The following is a 23,903-nucleotide window of genomic DNA, read 5'->3' as shown; positions in this document are numbered from 1 at the left end:
AGTTTGGGAAACACTGGGCTAGAGATGAACATCTTTAGATCCCACTGGGATGACTGGCACAAGGGATTAAAGAGCCAGTGGTGCAGTTAGGTAATTTTAGACTTTGGACTTGCCTTATGGGAGCTGTCATCTTTATGGTGTGTTTAGGGACTCTTTTTGCTCATTCTGCTGTGCAGGGCCCTGGACATCTGCCTCTAAGTCCTGTGCTGATAGCAATAGCATGCATACCTGCCAAGCGCCCCATTTTAAGCAGGATGGTAGTGCTTGCTTTTTTTTTTAAGGCACCCCAGACTCTCCCTTCATCCCCGGGTGCCCTAATTTCACGTGGCAGGCAGGTGGCGGCATGATGGGGGGGCAGTTTTCCAGATCTTGGTTAGAAAAAGTTGGAGGGTATGCAGCATGTAGAATGGAGCCAAAAGTCATTAGAACTCCAGGATGTGGGAAATTATTGTTTCCTCTCTACCTCCTTGCAGCAAGCTAGGAGGCTGTAGTCCTAATCCCATTTACCAGGGCAAAATCTAAGTGAATTCAATAGGACTTATTTCTGAGTAGACCTGTTTAGGATTGCACTGCTAGCCTATGATGCATTCCCCCACAAACCAATAAGGCATCATTATCACCAGCCATTTGACAAGTCAACCACCAGAGTGTCAATAAACTCCTGCCTTTGCTCCCTGCATGGTTGACAAATACCTGGTAAGCTGATGTTCACTTTGGTTATTCACATTTCTGGCCAGACTTCCTGCACAGAAGGAAAAAATGAGGGTTAAACTGTACAAATTCTAAACTTCATATTGTGTCTAATGTTGATGGTCGAAAGATCTGCCATAGCTTATGAAGGTGACCTGTTGAGCAGGAAGCAGACTGATTTCTGAGAACCTGTTACAAAGAGAGGGGGGGAATTCCTTGTTTGCTCTATAAATTGAATCAACTCATTGAATTAAGTAGAAAACTAATTAAAGCTTTTCAAAGCAAGTGCAGTTTGAATATGCATTCCATATTCATCTAAAACCCAGAATATCTCCATGGCAGATCAAGAGATAACAAGAGATTCCTGATTAGACCACTAAAAATAATTTTAAAGGGGGGAAATAAAAATATTGAAAGCTCCCACTCAGCAGTAAGTGTTCTGTTTTAATCTCTGTGTATTGTTTCACTCCATTTTCTAAAAAAATTATTGTGTTAAGTCAAACTATTGTCAAGTCAATGAGCAACTCTCAAATGTCTTTGAGAAGAGCACATCTTCCCACTATTCAGTTGGGGTTTGATATTATTCCCAAATGGAGACACCACTTTTTACCTCATTCTGGCCGATATATGCAACAAAAATGAGGTAGTAGAACCTTGAAGTGGTTATGCAAACTGCTAAGTCGATCTGTGGCCAATCTACCCTGTGATGCCGTGGGGACCACCTGCCCTGGATCCGTTCCTGAAGAAATTTTGGGGTGAAACCCCCAATTTTAACATACCCTGGATAGCTCAGTTGCTTAGAATGTGGTGTTGATAACGCCAAGGTTGCAGGTTCAGTCTCTGTATGGGACAGTTGCATATTCCTGCGTTGCAGAGGGCCGGACTAAGTAGTCAGCAGGGTCCCTTCCAGCTCTACAAGTCTATTATTCTATGATTCCATGTATATTGAACTGACAGAAAGCTTTCATTTTTTTATGGTCTTAATATTTTTTTATCATATATATATATGCCAGGGATGCGGGTGGCGCTGTGGGTAAAACCTCAGTGCCTAGGACTTGCCGATCGTATGGTCGGCGGTTCAAATCCCCGCGGCAAGGTGAGCTCCTGTCTTTCGGTCCCAGCTCCTGCCCACCTAGCAGTTCGAAAGCACCCTTAAGTGCAAGTAGATAAATAGGTACCGCTTTATAGCGGGAAGGTAAATGGCGTTTCGGTGTGCTGCGCTGGTGCTGGCTCGCCAGAGCAGCTTCGTCACGCTGGCCACGTGACTCGGAAGTGTCTGCGGACAGCGCTGGCTCCTGGCCTCTTAAGTGAGATGAGCGCACAACCCTAGAGTCGGACACGACTGGCCCGTACGGGCGGGGGTACCTTTACCTATATATATATGTGTGTGTGTGTGTGTGTGTGTGTGTAAAACATATCATTTTCAACAATCATTTAACACAATTTTATATCTTATACAATTTTTTCTGACTTCCATCAATCACACCTGACAATTTTCCAATCTTTTTTGCTTAATTTACATTTCTTAATTTCACTATTACTTTTAATTATCTTAACTAATAACTCTCTTCATAACCTTCCTTGCAATATTTCATATATTCCTCCTTACAAAACTTCTTGTAATCCTACTAGTGTAATCTGTTGATTACAATTGCTTTTCAAATAATTCACATATTTATTCCAGTCCTCTGAGAATATTTTTCATCTCACTCAGAGCCAGGAAGAGGCGTTTTTGTTTTAAGCTTTTGCATTTCAAATATTATTTCAAAGGTATTTTGAGTCTGCAAACACACACACACACACACAAAACACCACCAAATGAAATAGTTGGGCAAATCTACATACACATTTCAGTTCCTAACTCTTTTTAAGTATGTATGGCTTCCCCCAAAGAATCCTAGGAATTGTAGCTTGGTACCTCCTCACCAGAACACCAACATTTCCAAAGGATTTCCCCAGGAAGCAGGAACGTGTTATAAGCATATTTAAATCTGCAATGTAGATAAATGCCCAGGATTCCAAAACACTTTGTTTTCCTGCCAGATTCCATGCTTTCTTTGTTTTGCAAGCATTTTTGGAAATATTTGCTTAATGGAGGCACTAAGCGCCTCTCTTTTCAACAAAACTTACAGTGAACTAGGAGCAATTTACCTTTTAAAGAACTTGTGCAGGGAGAGTTTCCAGAGGATGTGGAAAATTGGTAAAGGTTGGAGGCTTTATTTCTGAGGGGAAAACAAAATCTTGTCAACACCTTCTTTAAAAAAAAAAAAAAAAAGTTCAAGAAACAATTAAAGCCTGTATATGATGAAACAGGGAGAGAACCAGCCAAGACTGTTTGCTAATGTACTCGCTGGGGTTCTTCCTTTCGAGAGGCTTGAAAACGCTCCGGTCGATCCACACTTCCCGCTAGTCTGACTCCTCTCCCCCTGCCAGAACTGTGTGCAATCTGTTATGTACTCGCCTTGCACTGGACTTGCAACTCAATGGGATATAACAGATTGTGTATTTATTATGTTTAAATGAACATTATGTCAGGCATGGGTGGGTAGAGGCACTTAACCCTTCCTCTGCTAGCCGATTCTCCCTTTCCTGGCTCTGTTTTGCCTGCTCACCTGCCAGAACTGGGCTCCCAGGTAAAGCCTGGGAGTATTAGCTAGGGTGAGTGAGATTCTGGTGGGTGTCGGAAGGGTTATTGTGTGGCTTCGATTTATTTTTGTTGGGTTCTGCATCGGGGAAGTACGACTGAACAGCTAATAAAGTGAGAAGATGTATGGACAGTCCAGACTAATGAACTATGAGTGCATCACGGACATGTTGCAGAATACACCTGAAGAAAAAGGCCCACAGTCAGTCTAGAGGGGCCTGAGGAAAGAAAACAGGAGCACAGCTGCCCCTCACCCAAATACTGATAGCCCCTCAAGTATCAGTGGTTAGAAGCAGAATGCTCATTCCCCCCTTCCCCCGAGAACCAAATTTCTCAATTCAACTTTACCCGGACCCTGAGATTATCTTCTGAGGCCCTTCTTCATGGGCTTCCTCCTCGAGAGCTACGGAGGGTGGTAACATAATGGGCCTTCTCTGCAGTGGATCCCTGTCTGTGGAATATATACAGTATTGTGATTTTTATGCTGATCTTTTCTGTGAACTGCCCTGAGACCTCTGGGTATAGGGCGGTATATAATTCTAAGAAGAAGAAGAAGAAGTTGGTGAGGTTTAAATCTGGCCTTGCTTGGAGTTATCATGAGCAAAGAGACCAGTTTGGCTCCTACTCCAGAATATGCAGCTGTTCTTTCTTTACATAAGAGTTAACAGAGCTTCCTTTTTTCACATGGCTGCCCTGTCCTTGCATTGCAGTGGTCAAAGATTTGGGAGGCAACAATGCAGTGAATGAACAAATACTCCATGCCCATAAATGCATGGTCTCCGCCATCTGTTTTTTACAGGTGGGTCAATGTGATTCTGAGGTAAACATGAGAAGGGTGGGTCAATGTGATTCTGAGGTAAACATGTGAAGGGGTCTTGCATATAAATGACAGTAGGATGGGCATCATGGGAATCAGGAAGAGCTATAGTGCACTTTCAGCTACACTCTGGGTTTTGAATGTTAACTGAAAGTGAGACCTGCTGAGGAGGGGTAGTCAGACAGTGTATTCCATTCTCCAAAGGGTGTTTCCACCATACCTGCTTTGAGATCTTATATGCATTAAATCAGCTGGGAACAGGTGTAGGCAACTACCTTTAAATGACACCCTCCAATATCTCAAAGATTTCATCAGGACTTGTGGCCAGAAAGTATTCTTAAGATTTAACTGCACCTGTTTATTTGGCATTCAGGCAAAGCAGGTTACCAGCCTCTGGGCAAAATCACCAGCTTCTGTCTGTTTTATTTTTTTACTTTTTACTTTTTATATAACCACTGGCACAAACTTCTCCGCTGAGCTTGCTTTTGTGGTACTCCTGAATGGAAAGACAAATTAAGTTGAGTTTTTCTTCGTTCCTGCTTCTAATGTATTTTTCAGCCTTGTTATTTCTGGCTCGTCATCCTTCCCCTTTCCGCACTTTGGGAGAGTTCAAAGTTTGCAGTCCATTGTCCCTCCCACTCTTGATGTCACAAAGAATTAAACCCAACACATGTTCTTTAGAATGCAAGGAAATGCTCTAAAAGCGATTGTAGGCTGTTGTCTGTCTGACAATGCTGAGTCTCACATCAGTGCCGCAGAGACTATGAAATGCCACAGGAAGACCTAAAACAGGACCTCAATTCCCACTCTGTTATGTTATATATAAGTGTTAAAATCTATGCAGTCTTTTCTCCAAGGAGTTCAAAGTCTAGAAACACATAAAGTAAACAATGAGCCCTCAAAGCAGAAAAGCATCACAACAGCGTTTAGATCCTCTTTGCTTGCCTTGCACTTGCTTTGTTACTCTCCCTCTCTCTCTTTTCGGCAATATCAGTTGAACATCTAATCAGCTACTATTTTCTCTTCAAAACTCACCTGGGAACTCTTACGAGATGGCTTTTGGCTATGAACCTGGAAAGTCTTTGCATTTGCCTGTTAAAATGATTAGTGCTTAAATGAATGTGATCATCTACTGAATTAAAGCACCACCAAATCCCGCTCTCATTACATGATCTCATGCAGGCCTGGCTTCCAAAACATCCCCGGAGAGTTTTATAAAAATTGTTCATCCCATTGTTTAAAAGCAACCTCTGTTCGAGGGAGGAAATGGGGCTGACATTATCATTTAAAGGGGACTACCAGTGCCAAGACAATAAAAGTAAAGAGTATACTTCAATCATAATATTTTTTAAAGCTGTTTTGTAGCAAACCATGCACTGCTCCTTATGTTTATTTATTTATTACATTTTTATCCCACCCTTCCTGCAATGAGCTCAGGGCAGCCTATGCTTCATCGTCAGCTATTTTATCCTCCTAACAACTCTTCTATATGGTGTGTTGATATTACCATTATAAGTTTTAGTCACCAGATGGAGCTAGACTTGGTTGTGTCTGGATAGAATCAGGAATTTCCTGTGTCTCTCCTGTTCTTGTTGCGGACTCTGAGATAATAAAGTTCTTGTCTCGTTTACTGACTGGCATGTTCTTTAAGTCTTTCGTGACAAGTGTTTAGGATGAGAGATTGTGCCTGTCACTGGATCAGCCAGTGAGCTTCGTAGTTGAGGGCACACTTGAACTCAGATATCACTGGTTCTTACATGCATTCATATAATGCAGGCTTGAACCTGGGGAGATTCTGCAGAAGTGCAAAAAGCCACAAAATGACTATGTGAGCTAATAGTGATCTCAGCTTCTAGCTGCTTTGGTATTCAAAAATATGCATGAAAACATGTGTGCAGTGCCTGGTGATGTCTTACACCTGCTGCATTAGACTTGCAGAGGTGAGGACAGAACTACAGATTATGAGACAAACGTAAGGGCTCCCAACTCTGTGTTTGTCTTGCAGTGCTAATATTGTCAGGCAGCAGGAAGGATGTTTAACCCATTTCCCACTAAGCATTCCTGCCCCTGCATTTTCTACCTACAGGCTGTTTCTAAGTTGGTTCTACCTATAAAGAAGGAAGGCCAAAGAATACAAGCAATTTAGGAGATGTGACACCACAAGCAAAAACCTGCAAGCTGAGGTGTTGCTGATGCTAGTACGCAAAGTATTTTAATCTGTAATGGATTCGCAGCAAGTCCATTCAGAGCTCTTTCACTGCTGCAGCAGATCAGATCTATAAACTGCAGTGTAAATGGGCCCTATGCAAACTGTGCAAACTTCAGTTCAACTGAAGGAACCAAACAAATTTTGGTTTTTCACAATGGTCTTCTCAATAGAATTACTTGAACCCACTACAAATTTATTTGTGAAAGATTTTGAGGACAGGTACATTTTGTCAAAGTCTCTATCTATCATGCCCCTCACCTGCAGGTTAATCTTTTATTATATATTCCCCTGGAGTTCCAGTTTAAGATGAAGAACTTCCTGAGCATTTACACATTTTAAAAATTGATCTTCATGTTTAACTCCCATATTAATGGCTTACTTACCAGTTTTAGCTATTTCATCTACTGTGGAAGTTAATGCTGTAATATTCTTCTCCAACAGTTTAAAAGCTTTATCAAACTTCTCTGTGAGCTCTGTTGTAAATGACTGAAAATGCTGCAACTCCATTTTCCTTTTTAAGTGATATAGGGGATTCTGCAAGAGACATAGATATGTTAGAACTACAAAACTGTCCCTTCTTGTTTGTGTCCAGTACCATCATTGTTAGCAGATTTTGCAGCTTGTGTGAATTAGATTGGAAAAAAATCACTTCCAGTTTCTGGAGTTCAAAGGCATTATTCATGCAGGAACTATTTACAAGATGAGTGGAGTGGAGTGGAGGGAGTGGAGGGAGTGGAGTGGAGGGAGCGAGAGAGTGAGTGAGAGAGAGTAGACATCTTAGCATGTTGGGAGAGAACAACAAAATGACTGAGCTTTTAAAAGTGGAGTTAACTTAGACAAAGCGGCTTATACACAAGTGATGGCTGTAATGCTAAACAAGCAGTGCCCTCATGCGGTTTAAACACCTGCATTAACTAGAAGCTTGGGAAAAAGAAATGTATTTTCTTTTCTCCAACAGTTCTAACCTTGAAATAGCTCATTAACTGCCATCTCTTGTTTGATACACATCCAGGAATCATTTCCCCTAACTCCTACCTTAAAAAACTTTGCATCTGTCACCACCTTTTCTAGTTCCAGACTTCTTATTTTCTGTCAGCATTGGAGCTCCCAGATCTCATAGCCATTTTGGATCCCAGCATAACCAGACACACACACATACACACCTGTGACAGTGGCCACTAGCCTGAATGGGATTAGTCAGATTCATGGTAGACAAAGCTACCAGTGATTATTAGATTATTAACCATGATAGCTAAATGTTCCTTCCACTATTAGAGGCAGTATGCTTCTGAATACCAGTTGCTGGGGAAAACAAGTAGCAGTAGAAGGTTATTGTGTCTTCCTTGTGGGTTTCCCATAGCTACCTAGTTGACCATTGTGAGAAACAGGATGCTGGACTAGATAGGCATCCAGCAGAGAAAGTCTTAGAATGTTAGGAAACTTTCTGCCTTCATTCCTACTTAACCATGGTCCTGGGTTGCACATATAGTGTTGTGCATATTTATATATGGATCAGGATCCAAAGGCCAGTTATCAACAATACCAAAAACCAAGTGAAGGATGCCAGAGTGGGAACCATTTTGTGGTCTGAGAATCCTGATGTGAGGTTTTGGGGTTGAACTTGAGTCTGCAAATTGATTTCACCTCCTCAGATGTAACATTTAGTTCCTAATGAGTGATAAATAACCTCACTGTGCTCTTGGTGGGTTTCTTTTACTGTGCAATTGTACCACAGAGCCATCCTGTTACGGCGGATTCACACATTCACAGAACAGGTGGTGGAAGACAGAACCTGAAAATCTTGTGTAGTGATCCACAGAGGAAGGTGTGCTATCAACAGGACTGAACTGGGCGTTGATTATTTTCATTCTATTCCAGATGGTAGGAGAGGAAATTTTGGGTTCTGTAGTTTGTGCAGAAACTTTGTGGGCAGGAGTTTATATTTATCTTTTTAAACAGACTTAAAACTGTGTTCAGTGTAATCTTTCACCTTTACTTTGTGCAGCGATAGTTGCTAAATAATTCCTCATAGTTTCATTTGCTTTAGCATAGTCCCATCAAACCTGGAAACAAAACTGAATAGGTTCCTCCCTTTTTATCACCACATAAATTACGCCGTTTCTCCCAGCAGTAGGTTCGTAGACATTTAACAGAGGATTATTTTTAAAAAATTAAAAAATGGACAATTGGCTCTGAAATGCTAGTGCAGGAAATATCACAGTATGTTGAGGTATTTCATTTGGTAAACATCCTTATTAGGGATGGCAGATGAGATCACAAATTTCCCCTGAATGGTCTGATTTCATGAAGCTCGTTGCAATTTGAGCACAGAGATTAAAAATCCTGGGAGATCCATAGACCTTTTCTAAGGCTGCATAGAAATTGGCAGCACATACCCTATGTCCAAAGTCAACAGTCTGTACTTAAGAGTGGGGGAAAGATGAAATCCCCCAAACATGAATAGCAGAACTTGTTGTCAGTTAGAACAGTGGTGGCTGGTATCTATTGGGATAGACTGGTCAGGCAGAAAACAGGGAAGCCAACAAAGGATGGAGTCAGAGCCAATGAGAGGTAGAACCAATTCAATCTAGGCCACCCCCGCCCAGTCTTCCTCCTCCATGCTGTGTTTACAACAGCAGCACTGAGGCTAAGGAGAAGCCACCCAATCGACAGCTTGTAAGTAAGAAGACAGGCAGGTGGAGCTACCTGGTGGGAGACTAAAGTCAGTGGGGCAGGGCCCTCCTCTCCCTAATGGACCAGTCTATGCCAAGTTGGAGATATTTAAATATATCTTCTAACTAAAGTTGTTTTTTAAAAAGCAGTTGCTTAAGGTATATAACAAGACCTCTCATATCTTGCATATCTTGCAGGGAAAGGATTAAACACTTTTCTCTGGCCGCCTCCAGATTCCCTGCAAGTTGGCTGGCTCCTGTGCCACTTTGCCTCAGTGGAAAGGCAATGACTTTGGCTTAAAAGCCTCAGTTGGCTTTCAAAAAACAGGGCTAGTCCAAGACATCTTGCCTGAGGTGGATGAGCAAATCCCCTCTCACAATGTCAACCCAAGGCCAGTCGCGTTATTTTGGCACCTGAGGCAGCAAATCCCATAAACTCCTCTCCTCTTCCCCGGCAGTGAAAATGTGATGCTAAATAGTTAAAGTAACTGACCATTTACTGACCTGTCATGACACTCAAAATTAGCAGCCTGAGGTGACCCCTCTCTTTGGCGACTGATAGGGCTGGTTCTGCTAAACAACATGTAGTGGTTGCCTGAGTTTATGCCTCTGAATTTATACCATGTATACAGAAAGAATGCACATTTTAAAATATGTAATGCCATGGTTAGCGGAAACATTTACTTCAGGGCAGTACAGAAATGGAGGCTAACACTGACAATGAGGATATTAGAAGAGCTCAAAGCCTTGTGAATGTACTTGCCAGCTCGGTTTTTGTACCATGTCAGTCTCCGTCATATCAGTTAACTGAATGCCAATGCCGTGCTTGTCTTTCTCGACTTGCTTGCCTTCCTGCCAGGCCACCACTGTTGTCACCACTGTCACTAATACTCCTCCGACTGTGAAATAAAACAGTCTTCATGCAGGTGTCCCAAGGTGGAAGAGGAGAAGGTGGCAGCAGCAGTTGTGATGGAACAGAGAGCCAACGGGGGAGAGTAAGAAGTAGGGCTGTGCATTTGCTCTGGACAAATCCCAAATCGGGCTGATCAGGGCAGCCCTGGATCAAGTCAGGTCCACCTGTGGTGATCTAGGGCTGTCGTAAGGGGAGGCAGTTGGGGGGCAAGGAGCAGGGAGTAAGAAAGAGATGCAGTTTAAAACCCTAACTGAACATGAGGACTATGCAGGTCTCCCATTTGAGGTTGGGGATTAGGTTGGGTCCAAATTGTCCAGGTCAGATTAGGGGCAGATTAGAAAAACCAAATTGGAGGTGCCTGGCGCACAGTCCTATTAAAACAGCACCGTGTTCAATTTGCTGGCATGCTAGTAAGAGCAGTCATAGCCTGTGGGCTGCACTATGAAAGTCTGTTTCATATTACACCTCTCTTGGGCCTAAGAGTGCAGTCTTGAGCCCATGTTCATATTTGTAAATCTGTAGGATTTGAAAGTATATATGAGGCATGTTCAAATGATGGAGTTCTTTCTATAACTGGACTAAAATTTCTAAGAAAAGCATTTTCTGGGTGGGGGTGGAAATTTTATTGGTGTCTGTTGTAGAATTGGTGCTCCTCAAGAGGAAGAAGAAGAGGAGGAGGAGGAGGAGGAGGAGGAGGAGGAGGAGGAGGAGGAGTTTGGATTTGATATCCCACTTTATCACTACCCGAAGGAGTCTCAAAGTGGCTAACATTCTCCTTTCCCTTCCTGCCCCACAACAAACACTCTGTGAGGTGAGTGGGGCTGAGAGACTTCGGAGAAGTGTGACTGGCCCAAGGTCACCCAGCAGCTGCATGTGGAGGAGCAGGGAATCGAACCCGGTTCACCAGATTATGAGTCCACCACTCTTAACCACTACACCACACTGCAAGTTATTTCCCCCCACACACACTTTTTGCAGCATCCACACAACATTAAGGTAAAGGTACCCCTGCCCGTACGGGCCAGTCGTGTCCGACTCTAGGGTTGTGCGCCCATCTCACTTAAGAGGCCGGGGGCCAGCGCTATCCGAGGACACTTCCGGGTCACGTGGCCAGCATGACGAAGCTGCTCCACACAACATTATTGGCATCTAAATGCCAGCCCATATTTTCTTCTCATTTAATCACAGTTTACCATTGGGGGAAGGTGGCTTGAAAAAGTAATGCACACCTGTTGCCAATGCCTGGTTTGCAGTATCTCAACAACCCATTGCAAATTAAACCCCCCTCTGGAAGTACCCCCAAAGTCTTATTGAAATTAATGGAATAAGCTAACCCCATACCCACTTTCCTATGGAAAATAAGCTCTATGGAACTCAGTGGGTTTTCCTTCTGAGTAGATATGTAGAGAATTGCGCTGTTAATCCCATTGCTTTCCACTGCACTTAGTTGTGTGACTAACTTTAGATGAATTGGAGCCAACATACGTTTCTCACAGAGAAAGTTTAAGAGTCATACAGCAAGACACATAGGCTAAAAACTCTAGACCGAATCAATCTTTTTTAAAAAAACACAATTTCCTCCCCTATGTAATGCAGAGATTTTAATCTCCTTTTCCTTAAGTAATGCAGAAGTTTTCCTACAAATATCGTTGATTTTTTCTCACCAACATATGGGGTCCCAAAGTACATCTTTTAAAATAATGCCTAATGGGTCTCCAGATAAGTATCAACTTTTACCGGCTGTGGAAAGCTTTATGTAATTTTCTTAAAGATTACTGCGTCTACGGAAAGGCTGTCTGAGGAAGTGGAAAAGTCACCAAAGTCTGTTGTACATCCTGATGCAATGCAAGTTATCACACACCTCTTCCCTTTTTTACTTGGAGGCTTAACTGGAGGTGTCAGAAATGCTGCAGGTTTGCTTATGGCTTGTGTAAATTGGCCTCCAAGTTGCTGATGTGACTTGACTTGACTTGGCAACAAGGATACTGAAGGGGAAGTGAAGACGGGGGCGAGGAAATGCCTCTCTCCTCAGCAAAGTCTTCTTTCTTCAAAAGGATACCAGACAGATTTTTTTTTTTTTAATGAAAGGTAAAACTAGACAGCCAGATTAATTCAGAAAGAAAGGGTTGGGTTTTTTGTGTTTTTGTTTTTAAAAAAGCAAGTTGTCATCATTCTGGGACATATTTTTCTATTACATACTATAATTGCATCTCATTAATACACATCCTGTTGTCGTGAACATGCCAGATGCCAGACATATGGACGATAGGTTGCGTTTCTTCCAGAATACTTTTATTTAGAAATTGTTGTTATCCAATGAGAAAAACATGAGTCTGCTTCTGAGAAATCTTGATAAGTCGTAAGAACTGATGAGCACTATGGTTTGAGGGCTCTTGACCTCCTTTTCTCCTTTCCCTAATCTTTTTAAAGTACTTTTGCCATCCCATTTTCTGACTTTTCTCTGCATTTGTAGGGATTAGAAACATATAAAAAGGTAAAGGTACCCCTGCCCGTACGGGCCAGTCTTGACAGACTCTAGGGTTGTGCGCCCATCTCACTCAAAGAGGCCAAGGGCCAGCGCTGTCCAAAGACACTTCCGGGTCACGTGGCCAGCGTGACATCGCTGCTCTGGCGAGCCAGAGCCGCACACGGAAATGCCGTTTACCTTCCCGCTAGTAAGCGGTCCCTATTTATCTACTTGCACCCAGGGGTGCTTTCGAACTGCTAGGTTGGCAGGCGCTGGGACCGAACGACGGGAGCGCACCCCGCCGCGGGGATTCGAACTGCCGACCTCTCGATCGGCAAGCCCTAGGCACTGAGGCTTTAACCCACAGCACCACCCGCGTCCCTAGAAACATATACTAAACCACTAAAAGCTTTGCTGGTCAAGACTGTACAAGGGCAAAGCTAGCTATGATAGCACCAGACTCAGAAAGAAGGGGTGTGAGAAGTTGGGTGTCCTCAGTTTACCCTCTCAATACATACCTAACCTCAGCAGTGTGTCATCCTAAGGTCACTTTTCTTCTTGGCTAAGATCTAGTTCACTTAGGGAGGATCATTTCTAGAAAAAGATCCACTGGGATTAAGGTTGATGAAGGTATATTTTTATTGGGAGAGGTGCTCCAACAGATACAGCGTTTTATAGGTCAATACCAGCACTCTGGACTTGGAAATATATAGGCAGCCAGCACTTCTGTGCTAGGCAGGATCAGTGTTATATGATCAGCTCACCTGTCAGTGATTAGGCAGCTACAGTTTCCATTCTGCACTAGCTGCAGTTTCCAAACATGCAGCCCTACATAAAGGACATGCAGTAATGCAATCCTGAGGATACCAGACCATAGATTACTACAAACCAGGTTATCTTTGCCCATATAGGGTCGTAGTTGGGCCACCAGCTGGGCACTCCACACCACCGAGACCACATGAACCTCAAATGACAGCAGCTGATCCAGGACGACCCTCCAAACACTCTGGACCTGTTCTTCCAGAGTAAGTGTTACTCCATTTCGAGAAGGCTGCAAAGCCTGACAGGAGAGCTACCTATTAGCAGCATCTTAGTCTTGGTTTCTTCGCCCTCATGTAGTCCATTATCACGACCAGTCCCAGTTCAGCCCATCCACTACTTCACTTGCAGGAGATGAAACAGAGCAACAGAACTGTGTGAATTGAAGTGTAGGATGCCAGGCACATGAGATGGTTGCAAATGCTAATTCCGTTTTAAGGAAAACATGTCCTTTTTTCGAAAGGTAAAAGGATGGGTCCCCTATCTCTCTTTTTTTAAAAAAATTATTATTAGTTTTTTTTAACATATCATTTTCAACAATTATTAAACATACTTTTATATCTTATACAATTTTTTGACTTTCATCAATCATATCTGAAAATTTTCCAATCTTTTCACTTAATATACATTTCTTACTTTCACTATTACATTTAAATCTCATAACGAATGTCTCTCTTCTTTCTCTTCTTTGCAATATTTCATATATTTCTCCTTACAAAACTTCTTGTAATCCTACTAGCCTAATTTGTTGATTACAGTTGTTCTTCAGATAGTTCATATATTTCTTCCAGTCTTCTGTAAATCTCTGGTCCCACAGGTTTCGAATCCTTCCTGTCATTTTATCCAGTTCTGCGTAGTCTGTTAATTTTGTCTGCCATTCTTCTTTCGTCGGGATGGGTCCCCTCTCAGTCAGAATCAGCAGCTGCAACCCTCTCAGGCACTCCATGTTGTTGTTGTTTTTAAGAGAACACACAAACATTTCCACACTGATTTATTTAAATGTATAAAGACTTAGCTTTTAAACACTGCAATCAACAGCTGTCAGGCACGTGGTAAGCATATTCCTCACCTGGCCATGCTTACAGTCCAGCCTAAGGTGACATAGTGCTTTCAGAATGCATTATAGTCACCAGGGAAGGCTGCAGGATACAGACCACAAGAAAGTTAAGAAAGATAACTGATGGAACCCCCTCAGTCACCTTAGCACAAGAAAGCCCCTGAAATCCACCCATGAGTTTGTCACTGAAAATTTCCCTTTGATAATCTCTCTCTCTCCCTCTCTCTCTCTCTCTCTCTCTCTCTCTCTCTCTCTCTCTCTCTCACACACACACACACACACACCAAAGACTGCAATACAATATAGCAAAGGGAAAAATCACTCCAAGGCCTGAGATAGCATATATATAATATGTGAACGTAGTGCAATCTAAAGTGGCATTGCTTCATACATTGGACTTAACTTGCAACACACTTGCCAAAAAAAGGTTGGCAGTCACTGTAGGATAACCACAGGAAAATGACTGAACCTGCTTTGGAGTTTGCTCCTCATGACAAAGAGTTATAAAATTGCAGATTGTTAAAACAACATCATTCTGAGTAGAACAGAGAAGCCAGGTAGCAATCATCTTGTGAAAGAGTAGTAGAATGAAGATAAATAGGGAAGAAAGACTGGCGCATTGTGATGTGATGCATTCTTTGATTTATTCCCCCCCCCCCCGCAAAATGCAGAGTTCTAAATCAATTATAATGACTTGTGGGTTGTTGGTTGTTGTTTTTTTAAAAAAATCCAAAATAAAAGCATTGACTCCATTTTAACCACCTGCACCATGGATCTCTGCCCAACTAATTTCCTTTCTGAAATATCAGCGTTTACTGCTTGTTCTTCTCAGCATGGTTAAGCTGTTGTTACAAAGGCAACATTTCCATGGCAGCAAAGAAAATGGCAATGCTCCTGGGGCAGAAAAGAAGAGTGAAGGGTCTTCTTTAGCCAGATGAATTTGAAAGTGACTGGCCAATATCCATCTAATATAATATTATAGGGGTGTGCAACTGCTCTGTGCTGGAGCCAGATAATGAGGCATATCAGGTTGTTTTACGCTTCCCTAAGTCCAACCATGATGTCAACAAAGCATCCTAAGTCGCATCAGGTCTCCTACCAAGCCTCATGTCACTCTATTTTTCCATGCAATATATAGCAGAGAATATATTTCTGCACAATATGAAGGTGAAGGGACACCTGACCATTAGGTCCAGTCGTGGCCGACTCTGGGGTTGCAGCGCTCATCTCGCTTTATTGACCGAGGGAGCCGGCGTACAGCTTCCAGGTCATGTGGCCAGCATGACTAAGCCTCTTCTGGTGAACCAGAGCAGTGCACAGAAATGCCGTTTACCTTCCTGCTGGAGCGGTACCTATTTATCTACTTGCACTTTGACGTGCTTTCGAACTGCTAGGTGGGCAGGAGCAGGGACTGAGCAATGGGAGCTCACTCCATCGCGGGGACTGAACCACCGACCTTCTGATCGGCAAGTCATAGGCTCTGTGGTTTAACCCTCTGCACAATATACCTCTATGTTTTTCTGTGTCCCCATGCTTGTCTCCTCTAGGCCCATGGACTATGGAAGAAGTGAGGGTTGCTAAATGCTGGCTGCAGAGCACTAAAGAGCTCTGGAGAGCAGCAGAGAGTTTTTAACAAGATGAAAGCTTCATTTACTCCTTTTTTGAAAAATTACTCACTGCTCTGCTTGGGGAAAAAGAAGGAACACAACCCTCAGAGCTCCAGACTCCACAGGCAGCATTCAGAAGAGGCTTATCTTGCAACGCCAATTGCCAGATGCTGCCTCCCAACACAAGCAAGTCCTGGAAGAGCTAAGCCAGCTGAGTGAAGCTGTGGAAGTGTTGCTTTTTAAATGAAAAAACAAGCCAGAATATACCCCACTTGACCACCTCTTAATTATTAAATTAAAAAGCAAGAGACATCACTACCAAATTAAAATGACGTGGATTTTGGAATTTTAGTTGGCCAAATAAAGTTACTGCCCTAATATGGATTATGGGTTGGGGGATCTATTCCCTTTTAGTTCCCCCACAAAAGCCTCTGCACCTACAATTTGGCTGGCTAAATGCACCCTGGAGAAGTTCCTATGCCTACAAATTTCATCTGCTTCTGCCAAACAGTTATAGCTGTTTTAGATCCCCTGTAGGAGTGAATGTGGAAAAGAGAACTTTGTTTGTCCTGACCTTAGCATGACAGAGTACACAAACAACCATGAAACTGGCATTCTCAAAATGAGTACTATTTTGTGTATTCCATTGAAAAGGGGTTAAACTCCAAGACCAATACTCCAGTGCCTTTCCAGAGCCCACTTTTGTTGAGCTGCACCAATGAAATCACTGCCCCGTTGACTTCAGTAGCTAGGGCAACCAATTCAAAAGGAATGTGTGCCTGGATCTGCTTTCTTTCTTCATGCAAATCCTTGTGGGTGATAGAGCTCCGTATGAACTTTAGACCCCTTGTGACTTATTTCTGGCATAGGATGCAGAGTGCAGGAGCATCAGATTATATAACTGAGATATGTTAAAAACTTCCATCTGGTTGGAAAACCTGGGGATTTCACAAAATTTGGGCATTTTGTCAGGGATTGAATGGTTTCATAATTTAGGAAGGATAATGGGTGACTGTTTAAATTGGAATGCTCTTCCTCCGGAGTTGGAGATGAAGCATGAAGCTGTATAACTCATGAAAATGATTCAAGAGTTTTTGTCCAGTAGTGCAAGAGAGGCTTCCAGGTGACTGAATATATTTCAAGTGTGAGAACAGCCTGACTCACTCATCGATCCCCAATCCCAACCACATATTATAATGGGTAAAGGATATGCAGGATAGATGATAGATAGATGATAGATAGATAGATAGATAGATAGATAGATAGATAGATAGATGATTGATAGATAGATAGATAGTTAGATAGAGATAGATGATAGATGATAGATGATAGAGATAGATAGATAGATAGATAGATAGATAGATAGATAGATAGATAGATATAGATGATAGATAGATAGATCTTAGAAATTAGCTTTTTGATCAGGATGCCAACCAAGACAGAGCAGCATCGTTGTTGCCCGTTATTCTACTTGGTACCCCCAAATTAAGACCAATCACTTAAGGCCCCATTACCTTGAGACTCCGACATTCCTACAACTATGCAGGCCCTTTGTAGAACTAAGATTCCAACAAATGTCCTCAGCATATTTAGAGGGGAGATATCAGGGAATTCCCCATATGGATCGCAAATGGATTGGATGCAATCAGGTATAGGGCACGCTATCTGCTTATTTCCTCCCTGTATACCACATCCAGAAGAAAAATTATATTGCCAATTCTTCATTGGCTTCCAGGTCGATCTGCACAGGAAGTGACAGTTGAACTCCTAGCAGATAAATATCTGTACATAAGATATCTGTACATAATGCCAGGTAGCCACATTTGCACTCGCAGCCAAGAAGCTCCATTCCAGCTATGTGGATGCACTCCGATCTTAAATTTCAATGTTGCAAATTTCTTTTATATTGTAAACTGCAACAGGTTACGTTGTATGATTTTAGATGAAAGTTTTCCTTTTATTCTCTGTTATCCATTGTAAAGGCCTTTGGCTATATACAATAAAATTGACTGACTGACACGTTAGATGATGATAGATGATGATAGATAGATGATAGATGATAGATAGATAGATGATAGATAGATAGATAGATAGATGATAGATAGATGATAGATAGATATAGATAGATAGATGATAGATAGATAGATGATAGATAGATAGAGAGAGAGAGAGAGAGAGAGCTAGATAGATAACATATATTAGCATCAAAGGAAAACACTGTAGTGTCCTCTATTCCTATGATGTGAAAAAATAGTTTTCTGCTGAATTTATTGATGCTGATGCACATCATTATTTGATTATGTCTGACTAATGGGTCTACTCTGAGTATGACTTAGCTGGATATCACCCAACCTTTTTTCTTTTTTAAAAAACTTTCCAGCCTTGCCAAATGTCCTCCTCACGAGCTGATTGACTTGTACCCTGCATATTATTCATTCTCTTTCCGCTTTGTTCTGCCTAATTATGTAGCTGCCAATCTCAAAACATGCAAAAGAGGTAAATTTGAAAACATTCTCCGTTTTTATATTATACTATTGTGAGAATTGTTATTTCTCTCTCTCTCTTGTGTGTGAGAGAGAGACAGAGGCAGCTCCAAATTAACTTTTTGCAGACAGAAAAAAAAAGGGCGGCTCTTTAGTTGGAAAGAAAAGAAGTGACAGGTATATAATTATTTGAGCATTCCTACTTTTGTTACTTTCCCCACCCTCCTGCCAGTCTTTTTACCCTCCCCAGCCTTATTTTAACAAAGTTCAGGACCCTTTTTACATGAGAACAGGCTGAGTAGCATTAACAGAGCTTTAGTGACATTTCTTGGCAAACAGTTTCTACAAGGTAATGCAGATTCTATTCACATGTTACCTTTAAGGACCACCTCCGTATGATTTGTACGCAGAACACAGGAAGTCAGACTATTGCCCCATCTAGCTCAGTACTTTCAATGGCTTTCAAGGGTTCCAGGCAGGAGTCTTGCCCCATCAAACCTGGTAATGCCAGGAACTGAACCTGGAAGCACACACTTTGCCACTGCGCTACAGTCCTTCCGCCTATGCTCCTTTGGTAGTGTATGTACACAAGTAGCATGTGGGTAGGTAAGATGATAGACATAGAGAAAGGGAAAGTGTGGGTTAGAATTGACCGTATCCTCTCAGCCACATGGAGACCCCCCTCCCTATTCGCCTCACAGAGCTACAATTCCAACAGTGGTTTGACAATAAATCTCTCTTTCCAGAGAACTATGGGAATTGTAGCTCTGTGAGGGGGATAGATGTCTCCTAGCAGCTCGCAGCATGCTTACCAAACTACATTACCCAGGAGTCTTTGGGGGGAAGCCATGACTGTTTACAATGGTATCATACTGCTTTAAATGTATAGTGCAGATGGGAGCTCGGTCTCAGTCTGGTCATTGCCTGGATCAGAGTACCCTTTGGAGCCCTTTGTAAACTGCTTTTAGCAGGTGGGATATAACAAGATACAGTGGTACCTCGGGTTACATACGCTTCAGGTTACATATGCTTCAGGTTACAGACTCTGCTGACCCAGATATAGTACCTCAGGTTAAGAACTTTGCTTCAGGATGAGAACAGAAATCGTGCTCTGGTGGCGCGGTGGCAGCAGGAGGCCTCATTAGCTAAAGTGGAGCTTCAGGTTAAGAACAGTTTCAGGTTAAGAACAGTTTCAGGTTAAGTACTTAACCCGAGGTACCACTGTATAGAAATGTCCTTAAATCATAGGCTCCACTGAAGTCAGGGGAAGTTCTGCTGTCACCTAATTAAGCCATCTACTTTCTGGTTGCCTAGGATTGCGTTGCCTTTTGCCTACTCTGGATACAAATACAATGAACTCAGCTGCTCTGGACTCTCCTTTGAGCTGCTTTTTAAAAAAATTGCTGAACATGTCATTGGCTGTGCTGCTAAGGTTGCAGTCCCTTGAATACTTATTTGGGAGTAAGTCTCATTTCAGTCAGTGGGAGTTACTGTTGAAAATACAGGCATAGGTCTGTGTGCGCCTCACATGTGTGTGTGCAAACAAGGACAAATGCATTCTTCTGCAGAGGCTGTGAGGCATGACTATTAATCTGCATTTTGTTTTGGGGGTTTTTCCGATACATGCTTGACAATAGCTCGTATTGACTTTGTAAGGAAATTAATTGTTCTAAATCAATAAAATCCCAGATTAAATTGCATTCAGACTGTCAACTAAGGGCTTAAGCTTGATAACTTGGAATTCATACAACAGCCTAGCATGAATTATGCAAAAGGCAGAATTTGTAACAGAGAAGGTTACTTTGGCAATTAAAAACATTGCATAGAATTAGTTTGTCCATTACTACAGTGCTTTTACAGTAAGCTATGTTATCTTTCCCGTAGGTAGAATCAGGTCGTTCAAAGGATCTCATGGAATTTAATGCCAACCTGCCCAATTACTCTCCTTTTATTTCAAAAGGTGGTCCTAAGACCATGAGGAAAGACTTTAAAATATGGAAGCTGTATGGTGCAGAAAGTAAGTAGAACCCAAGAGAGTCTTGGGGTAGTTACAAGCAGGATTTTACCCAAGAAGGGTCTAACGTATAGGTCACAGGCTTCATGGAGCTCGGAGTAATTTCAGTATGGCTCACATTGCTTTGTTAAAATCCAAAGAATGGCTCATATTTGAGAAATTCTGAACAAAGCTGGATGTTGAAGAGCAGCCTCCCCTAACCAAGTACTCTCCAGACGATCATGGATTATGGGAACAGCAATGCAAAACATCTGAAGGGCACCAAGGCTGTTGTAGAACATAAGCAGCTTGTCCATCAAATGCCATTTGACACTTGCCAGTTTCAAAATTACATCAGCTACATTATAGCTATTTTTCTAGAAAAAGAGGTGCCAGAACTGAGTTCCTGTGTTCCCCTGGGGGAAAAAAGCCCTGAGCTACATACTACACAATGTACTGATCTCCCAGCGTTTTCCTGTGGATGGTAGATCTTTTTTGACCATGGTCTTGGTGTCAATGAAAATGCTTCTATAGCTAAAAAGTGAATTGTTGCTTTAGGCTGCAGTACAAAAGCTGTTGGAGTGGGAGCTGGGCTGTTGCTGGCAGGGCAGAAATGAGGGTGAAGAATTATTGTGCTCTTCTGTTTTCTGTCCTCCTCGCTCTGTCTTTCTCATCCTCCCTAATTTCAGAGGGAAACTTCTTGCAGCCCTACAACTGCAGGTACCCCTGCCCGTACGGGCCAGTCTTGCCAGACTCTAGGGTTGTGCGCCCATCTCACTCAAGAGGCCGGGGGCCAGCGCTGTCCAGAGACACTTCCGGGTCACGTGGCCAGCGTGACATCGCTGCTCTGGTGAGCCAGAGCCGCACACGGAAACGCCGTTTACCTTCCCGCTAGTAAGCGGTCCCTATTTATCTACTTGAACCCTGCTTTCGAACTGCTAGGTTGGCAGGCGCTGGGACCGAGCAACGGGAGCGCACCCCGCCGCGGGGATTCGAACCGCCGACCTTTCAATCGGCAAGCCCTAGGCGCTGAGGCTTTTACCCACAGCGCCACCCGCGTCCCAACAACTGCAGTACCTGGGACTTAAAAACATAAACACGATCCAAAGCTTCTTACAGGAACATGTTGCTTTGGGATGTCAGTGTTTGTCTCATAGCAATTCTTGGTCCCCTCAATTGTGTCCAAAATGAGGGATTCCAGGGCAGCAGATGGTTGTGGTCACCAGTGTGTTTTTGTAGAGGCCTGCTCACTACTCAAGCCTACCATTTGTTTACATTATCACTTATATCAGGATGACAGAGAGGTGCGACTCAGTGTCCCCTTCTCTCATTGATATTTTAGCTCATTTGATTTGCCCTTTTAACATGCAAACAAACCAGTGTTTGAAAGGAGTTCAGGTCTTATTATCGTCCCAGGAAAATGACTTTATGTGAAGAAGGATTTAGTTTCAACCCACCCCCCCCCCAAATCTGTTCCCTGTTTTGGCTTGCTTGCTTGTATTCATGCAAATCTTGTGGCAAGAGACACTTTTTGTTCCTGCATTTTAGGTGTGTGTGCAGGCACCTCTTTCAAGCTCTCTGCAATTCAGTCATGCCATACTGGTGCTTGCTTGCGATGCAGAGTGGCAAATGTTGCAACAACAACTGTGCCATGGACATGGAACTGTCATCACCTTTCTCATAAGTAAAACTTTACAAGCCCAGGCAGGGCAGAACTGTGGCAGTTTACCAAAGCCTAGCTTCAGTTATGAGCTTCTCCTTTTCTCTTTGTATGGATAGGCGGAGTCCCCCACAAGCCCAGGACACCCCCGAGCGGAATAATGACTCAAGACAACGTGCTATGGAATTAAAATTGCCCACAGCTTTATTAAGTTTCAGATGTGAGGAGACCTTGGCTCAGGCATTGGGCGTTTATCCTCCCCAGTCCCCAGCCAGGGATCTGGGGGACATCATGTGGGGATTGGGCTGACTTTGGAGAACATATGCTCAAGCAGAGACACCGCCCCCCGTTTCACCGCCATCGCAGGGGAGAGCAATGACAACCTCTCGGCATATGGCCAATGCCTCCCCTCATCACCTTTCTCATAAGTAAAATTTTACAAGCCCAGGCAGGGCAAAACTGCGGCAGTTTACCAAAGCCTAGCTTCAGTTATGAGGTTCTCCTTTTCTCTTTCCAAGAGGGTTTCTGTTTTAATACTTTCTTCTGTATCTGATAGCTCGGTAGGTCTTATAGCACACAGAAAACAGTGACTGATGAGGTGCAACTTCACTTTGCGATGATTCATAATCCATTCTATCCTTGCAATAACATGCGAATGCAAAGCAGAGCTGGGCAGCCCATGGCCCAAACCTCTGTGTGTCCCCCATTCTCACAAAAGCATCCTCTACCTGGCATTGCAAGCTGGGACACAGCACCCCAGTTTTTGCTGGAGAGTATGCTCCATTTTGACTGTTTCTGGTGCCCCAAAGAAAATTCTAGAATTATTTGTGAGAGTAAAGGAAACCTTCCTAATTCCACAGATGAGATGTCCTGAATAAAAATAAAATCTTCTTCAGTACTGAGCTCCTTCTGGTAATTGATTTTGCTAATATAGCAGTGATACTGTAACATCATGTACCAGTGTGGTTTCATACCACATGGCGAACAGGGTAATAACTTTGCAGTGACACAACAGCCATTGCAGACCCTCCTAAGCATTCAGTTATGACCACCATGGAACACCCTGCCATATATTATAATGTGGGTTTTAGCTGATCAAGTCCACATTATGTGGACTTCCTTGGCCCATGGGCCTTACTACTTCATTTTTGACCCTAAAGCAATTGCTCCCTTCACCCCCACAAAATGGGAGAAGCCCCAACTCTTGATAATGTGAAATATCAATGGCAGGATCCTAAAAATGCCTCCAGAATTAATAAAAGGCTGTTTTTTAAATTGCCATTTGAGTTTCCTATATATTTTTAATCTATTTTTAGTTAGGGTAGTTGAGGGATAGACAGCTTAATGAGGAGTCTCATTAAAGTCTGCAGGGGAGATCTCTGCTGATTGAGTATATGTAAAGAAAAAGGCACGTTGCTATAATCCTTTGCACATTTATGTGGGAGTATGTGCCATTCAGCTCAGATTTACCGTACTTCCGACATACAGCACAATCCTACGCTTGTTTACTAAGTTAAGGCCCACACAGTTCAATAGGGCTTTCTCCCAGGACTGTGCATAGCATTGCAGCCTAAACATGCAAACTAGGATCAGGCTGTACATTTGAGACAGCTTGTACCACTATTCTCATTTTCTGTTATGTTCAATAGCATGGTGGGCCGTTAGCACTGTGGAGCTGCTGTTTGCCAAATCCCATCATTTCTCATCAGATAAGCCTGCAAATTAGTAAAAACTGACTGCTCGCTGACACCGTCTGAAGTCTTGCTTTTATCTTGGAAATGCAGATATTGCTGCCCTGAAGGCAACTCACCTTCCTCCAAATGGGGTTGAGCAGATCATGGCGGCTGCTCAATAACCAATCCCTTTTGCTAC

The 23,903-nt window shown here is 42.8% G+C and overlaps 1 long non-coding RNA gene across 1 annotated transcript; it reads right to left on the bottom strand.

Annotated features, from left to right (window-relative positions):
* Positions 1-2,840: 2,840 nt before the first annotated feature.
* Positions 2,841-5,697, bottom strand: LOC310681465. The gene is made up of 4 exons (XR_014513329.1): positions 5,659-5,697; positions 5,187-5,243; positions 4,506-4,647; positions 2,841-2,912 (listed from the first exon to the last, which is right to left on the bottom strand). It is a non-coding gene; the product is annotated as an uncharacterized lncRNA (long non-coding RNA).
* Positions 5,698-23,903: the final 18,206 nt, after the last annotated feature.

The sequence above is a fragment of the Podarcis tiliguerta genome (genome assembly GCF_965153285.1).
Source record: "Podarcis tiliguerta genome assembly, chromosome: 7".
NCBI classification, from domain to species: Eukaryota; Metazoa; Chordata; class Lepidosauria; order Squamata; family Lacertidae; genus Podarcis; species Podarcis tiliguerta.
This window is presented reverse-complemented; position numbering and strand designations above follow the sequence as displayed.